General features: G+C 34.0%; 1 pseudogene; it reads right to left on the bottom strand.

Moving 5' to 3' along the window:
• Positions 1-576: 576 nt before the first annotated feature.
• Positions 577-1,092, bottom strand: LOC116482106 (Golgi apparatus membrane protein TVP23 homolog B-like; annotated as a pseudogene).
• Between the last annotated feature and the right edge of the window lie 4,908 nt (positions 1,093-6,000).

Here is a 6,000-nt window from a genome sequence, read left to right as displayed (position 1 = left end):
AAAATTAACAATAATTTCTAAGGTATACATGAGCCAAGCTGCTCACTCTTACTGTGGAAGCAAAACTTACTTCTGAAAGTAATATACAGAAATAATATGTAAACACATAGAGCTTGAGATAGACTAAGAACATCCTTCTATGTTCTATGGACCAAAATACAAAGGTCTCCATTACGTATGTAAATGAACACACTTTCGTTAGTTTGGGATATATTGATATTACATGACTGTGTGCATATTTTATGTACACCATAAAACAAATGTTGACAATGTCTTCAGTGACAACATGCATTCTAGCCCCAACTACTGGAAAGGATATAAAACCTTAGTAAGAAAACTACTTTGCTTTGCTTTAACTAAAGTTTTTAAGTGAAAAACAAAGCCAACACTCCTTGATGCATCATAGACCGAGGTCTAAAATGTTCAGAGTCAACAATCTCTTTGTTTGCTCCCCAGTGTAACAAAGCACATAAGCATTCTCTCTCTGTTCACAAAGTCTGATCATCTTCAGTGTTTTGTCTTAAAAACTGCTTTCCAAGTGTGAGGGACTCATGCTGGTTACATTCTTTCTGTTGCCTATTTACACCTGATGTAGCCATATAGGTTGGCACCTTGTAGCACCACACCCATGATGACCACTGCTAACCACTTTACCCTGAAGGAGAAGAGGCCACTAAAGATAAATATCACCCACAGCTCTGGACAGGCATTAAGTCCCAACCAAAAGATTTGATTCAGCCTCTGAGACAGTTTTGTCCTCCCAAGAGGATGCCTTTCTGGACTCAAGCACTCAATGGCTCTTTCCATCTTCATCATGTGATTCCAACACTGTAGACCCACCACTAGTTTGCCTGTGACATTCGTCACTGCCCTAAAGTCACATGACAAGCTAGTTGTCACCATACAAGCAGTAAAGCTGCTGCTGACCAATTTGCAAAGAAGGTAGACCACAATTACACTGACTTGAAAGAATAGCTGGAAACGTGAGGCCACTGGATATCTGATTTTGGATTGTTTTGTTTTGTTAGTTGTCTCTTCCACATCCAACACTGAAATGTCTTCAGTGTCATCATTACTGTCCTGCTGCAACATGGTAGCCTTGTGCCGGCCCCCCAATATCACATTAAAAAATTACTACGGCCTTTTATTTTCTTAACATCTATTATTGCTAGTTCTCTGAATTTGTTCATTTATTTGTTTATTTATGCTGTTCTAGGTTGTTTGCATCTCCGTATACATCAGCTTTTAAATTTTCTCCCAATTTTTAAAACTGTTCTCTTGGAAATATTCACAAGTTTACAAATAGATTTGTAAAAGTAGTACTATAAGATTCTATAATATTATCTAATCTACAGTACATAGTCTAATTTTTCTAACTGATCCAATAATACCTTCAATAGCATTTTTCCCATATAGCCCAGGAACCCATTCAAGGTCACACATTTCACTAGTTGTTGTGTCCACTTGGTCTGTTTTTAGTCCAGAACAGGTTATGGCCGTTCTTGATCTTTCACAACACAGTAGTTTCAGTAGACAAATGTATTTTGTACAATGCACCTCTGTATGAGTCTTTTTCATGATCAGATTCAGGTTATGTATTTTGGAAGAAATATGACATAAGTAATGTTTTCTTGGTGCATTATTGTAGGAAACACGATGTTGGTTTATCTCATTGTGGGTCACACTGATCGCTTAGTGAAGTTGGTATCTGCCAGGTTTCTCCACTTTATAGTTACTTCTTTTTCTTTTTAAATGGCTGACTGTTCTTTGGGGAAATTATTTGAAAATGTTTAACTATCTTAGTTTTAACATGCATTGATGATTCTTGCTTGCTGCTTGTAAAATGGTGATTTTCTGACTTTACTGTTCCTCTACATTTATTAGTTGGTATTATATCATAGGAAGCACTCCTCCTCTTTTTCTAGTATTACTTTCTATAGCGACTCATGGTTTCTTGTTTTATTCAATGCACTTTAATCCATTACTGTCATTATTTATTGTTATTCTCAAATCATCCAAGATTTTGACAATAGGAGCCTCTTCAAGCTGACTCCTGTATTTAGCATGTCCCCAATATTTATTGTTTGAGATTTGTCTCAATTTTTTATCTTTAAAAAATTTAAAAATTTTCCCAGGTTTATTGAGGTATAAGAGACAAAATAGTGAGTATTGAAGGCATACAAGGGGATGATTTGATATAGGTATACATTGGGAAGTGGTTCCCATATAAACCGGTTAGCAGAGGCTTCACCTCACATAGTTACCTTTCTTTCCCCGCTTACTTTTTGGAGCAACAGGATCGCCACTCATATTTTCTTTTTCCCTACCCTTGAATTCAAAATTTCCCCTTGGTTCCTTTTAATAGAGAATGATATTTGGAAAACAAATCTAGTTGCTCTGAAGTATTATTGCTTTGAGACCTTTTAGAGGACACAGAATGCATAATGTCATATATTATTATATAATAATACTATTTCATTACACACTAGAATTAATGAGTATGCACTTATGTCACCCATAAAATCCTTCCTTGTCTTTGAACTTTCCCTGTTTGTAACTCCTTCCATAAGATTCTCAATTTTCAACAAAATTAATATATTTTTAATTTGCTCAAGGTGCAATATACATGATATAGTTTCAGAATTACAGTAACCATGCTACAATGAAAAGAAGACCTCTAGGTTGAGTTGAGAATGTGTTTTCAGATGTTTCCGCTCTCCCTCTTTAAGCTAAGAATACAAGAGAGTAATCAAAATGCTATGCTCAAAAGTTATTTGATTTACTTTTTTCTCTCCAGTGCGGTTATGCTATTAATTTAAAGTGGAGCTGAGTTCATTTGTTTCTATTCGTATTACACTTTAGGGCTTTTCCTCATTATTATGGATTTAATTCTATTTTATGAATATGTGAAATTTTAACATGATCCCAAAAATCAACACTATGCAAAATGAACAAGACATATCAAGAGACGTGCCATCCCACCCCATTGCTTCTACTTGTTTCTGCCACACACATACACAGACACCTCCTCTACATAATGCATTTCATCAATTTCTGCTTTATTTTTTCTTTTTCCAAAAATAAACAGATAAATAACTATTTTCTAATTCCACTTCCTTTCTGACATCAAACATCACACGCTATATAAAACTTTTTCTAATTCTTTAACTTCTTCAATATTGTACCTTGGAAATACACCAGTTAATGCAGCTCTTACTTATCGTTTTTATATAGCTGCATAGTATTCTATTGCATGTAAATATCGTAATGTTTAAATTAATCTACTTGCTGGGGTATTTTCATAGTTTCCAATATGTTGCAAATACATATAATACTGAATCATATAACTTTGTGCATGCCAATTTTTATGCTGTTGAAGGTGTATTTTCAGGATAAATTTCCAGAAGTAAGATTTCTAGGTCAAAGGGTACATGTGTAATTTTATCATATATTGTCAAATTTCCTTCTCATAGGGAAGTTTTCTCCATTTCTCATTCCCACTATCAATGAAAGATGATACCTATTTTTTAATAGTCTTGTCAGTAGTGAATTTTCAAATTTGCTAGATTTTACCAAGCTAAGGGGTAAAAAGTGATATCACAACATGGTTCCAATTTGCGTTTTGTTAATTATGAGTATATTGAACATTTAAAAATATTTAGGACCAGCCGGGCATGGTGGCTCATGCCCGTAATCCCAGCACTTTCAGAGGCTGAGGCAGGCGGATCATGAAGTCAGGAGTTCAAGACCAGCCTGGCCAACATGGTAAAACTCCATCTGTGCTAAAAATACAAAAATTGGCTGGGCGTGGTGGTGGGCACCTGTAATCCCAGCTACTCAGAAGGCTGAGGCAAGAGAATCATTCAAACCTGGAAGGCGGAGGTTGCAGTGAGCTATGATTGCGCCATTGCACTCCAGCCTGGGCAACAGGGTGAGACTCCGTCTCAAAAAAAAAAAAGAAATATTTAAGATCATCTTATATTTTAGCAAATTATCTTTTTTGTCCTTTACACAATTTTCTATCAAATTTTTTCATATTTGATCCTCAAATTTTACATGTTACAGGCATTTTTCTGTGGCATAAGTTGCAAATAATTACTTCCCATTTATCCGTTGTCTTTTGATTTTGGTTATACTTTACTGATCATGAAATTTTTACACGTTTCTCTAGTCAAATTTATCAATATTTTTTGCATCTGGATTTGGGGAAATAATTAGAACCTTTCCCGATAACTTTCACCCAAGTTATAAAAGGGTTTGCTCATGGATTATTCTGGTATCTCTGTGATTTAATCTTCTACACTTACATCTCTGATCCATTTGAATCACAGTCTTAAAGTTGTAAAGTATTGTTGTAATTTAAATATTTTCCATCTAACCATCCAGGTCTTCCCATACTACTTATTCAAAAGTTCAACTTTGTCACACTACTCTGAAATACCATAATATCATATGCTAAGTTTCCATGTATACCTGGATCTATTTTTGTATTTCTTTTCAATAGCTAATTAACGAGTAATCTGCTTGTACCACTGTGTTAATTATAAAGAGTTTGTGTGTGTTTTAATATCTGGTTGGGATACGGCTAGCTGTTCATCTTATTCAGTATTTTCGTGTATTCTTGCATATTTATTCTTCCAAATTAACTTTAATCTCAACATACATAGCTTCAGGAAAAAACACTTTTTCATATTTTATTGGGGTTCTATTACATGGATAAATTAACTGAGGGAGAATCTGCATCTTTATAATACTGAGTTATCCTACACAATACCAAGGATTACATTTTCTATTTGTTCATAAGCACTTCTCATAGGGTTTCATACTTCTTATTACATTCATTTGTGAGAATATTATCTATCATTTTGATACTATTTTAAATGGTATTTTCTCTTCCAGTGTCCTCTGATTGCTTATTAATCATGAATATAAGCATCTCTATTATTTTATATAATTTTTATATCCTGCTTGCTTTCTGAATTCTCTTAATATTGTATTAGTTTTGTCACTGGTTCTCCAGTGTTTTCCAGTTTTACTATCATATTATCTGCAAGCAGAAATAGATGTACTTCATCATACCCAATTTTTATGCCCCTAATAAATGTCTTGTGTCTAACTGCAGTGGCTAATGCCTTCTGTAAAAATGATAAAGGCAGGAGATAATAGGCACCCTCTTCCTATTCCAGAGCATCCTGGAAAGGTCTCGTGTGGAGACAGACAGACTGACAGAAGGAGAAAACAAAGGAGATGCCCATACCTTACTATTTTCAGGGTTTTTATAAAAAAATCAAGAATGGGTGTTGAAACTTGTCAGACCCAATGGGAAGCATCAATGTAGAGAAATATTTCTTCTCCACAGTAAATTATATTATTGAATTTCTTTCTACTGAATCATTCTTCTACTCCTAAAACTAAATTTGTAAGTTTTCCTTCATTTTGTATGTTTTAGAAAAATTTATTTGGCATCAGAGTGGCATGATCTTTATATGTTTGGTAGAATTTCCCTGTAAAGGCACCTGGGCCCTTTGTCTCTCTCTCTTTCTCTCTCTCTCTCTCTCTCTGTGTGTGTGTGTGTGTGTGTGTGTGTGTTGGCAAGTAGAAGTTCCTTGGTAATTTTCTATTTTTTCCATAGCAAATGGTCTCCTTAAGCATTCTATCTATAATGGGGTCAATTTCAGTAGTAAAATATATTTCCCCAAGAAATTCTCCAATATGTATATGTTCTAATTTTTTTGAATAAAGGTGGGTAATTCATCTGTTAGGACTTTTATTTTTACTGTGTCATTTCTTATTTTATTTATATGCCCCATTTTTTCTTAAATGGTTTGTGTATTTATTTCATTTTATTAATCACCAGAGTTTTGATTCATTCATTACATCTCTTGTTTTTATATTCTCTATTTGATCAAATTCTGCTTTTATCTTTATTTTATTTACTTTGTGCTTTTTTTTGGTTTATTTCTAGTTTTTGAGTGGGAAGTTAGTTCATTTTCTTATATT

This window comes from Hylobates moloch, unplaced genomic scaffold (genome assembly GCF_009828535.3).
Source record: "Hylobates moloch isolate HMO894 unplaced genomic scaffold, HMol_V3 SCAFFOLD_14, whole genome shotgun sequence".
Taxonomy (NCBI): Eukaryota; Metazoa; Chordata; class Mammalia; order Primates; family Hylobatidae; genus Hylobates; species Hylobates moloch.
Note: the sequence above shows the minus strand (reverse complement) of the source record. Positions and strands in the feature narration are given on the sequence as shown.